We start from the raw sequence: 818 nt of genomic DNA, 5'->3' as shown, positions 1-818 counted from the left end.
CCGTCGCCCTTACCACCCCTGTCGCCGCTTACGGGCGGCCGCAGGAGCCCCCCCCGCGGGCAGAGCCCGCCCGCTTTGCCGCAGCGCGGGCCGTTGCAACGTCCTTCTCCCCCTCCAGGGTTTCGAGGTCTGTGTCTCGGAACAGCCGCCCGCATCGCTGCCGGCAGGCGCCTGCGGTGGAGCAGCGCGTCCCCGTGTCACGGGGCAGCAATGACTTCGCGGCGCTGCAGTAGCTCAGGCCGCAAGTCCAACACACAGCGCCAGTATATAACGAAACCCACGTGACAACGCGTTGTTGACAGCGCTTATTTTTTTTTTCCGCATGAGCAAGCTTAAATGCTGCCGAGTGGGTTAAAATAACAGGTTTTGTATTTCCAGCCCTCCTGCACGTAAGCGCCTGCGGATCGCTCCGCTAAGGCGGAGCGGGGTTCGTGCTCTTCCACCGACCCTCCCCAAGGTGCTGCCGAGTGAGAGGACTGGGGTACCCACGCAAGAGTTCCATACGCAAGAACCTATAGTACGGCACTGAAAACGAGTCTGCGGTTCTAAAACGCCTTACTACGCAGGAAAAAATACCTGACTGACTTGAAAACCACGAGCCCTTTCCAGCCATAACGAACGCCGTGGACCAGCCACAGCACCGCCCGGCTGAACGACGCGGTGACGGGAAAAGGACGGTGCCAGCGCAGACCGGCAGCGCTCCCGCTCCAGCGCCGACCACCGCGGCGGGGCTGCTTCTACCCCGGGCGGGGGACAAGCGAACCTCGCGGCTCCCCTCCCCTGCGGGGCGGCTCCCTCTCCCCCGGCTGTGCTAGACC

The sequence above is a fragment of the Aptenodytes forsteri genome, unplaced genomic scaffold (genome assembly GCF_000699145.1).
Source record: "Aptenodytes forsteri isolate BGI_AS27 unplaced genomic scaffold, ASM69914v1 Scaffold336, whole genome shotgun sequence".
NCBI classification, from domain to species: domain Eukaryota; kingdom Metazoa; phylum Chordata; class Aves; order Sphenisciformes; family Spheniscidae; genus Aptenodytes; species Aptenodytes forsteri.
The sequence above is the reverse complement of the archived record's forward strand: the minus strand, read 5'-3'. Positions refer to the sequence as shown.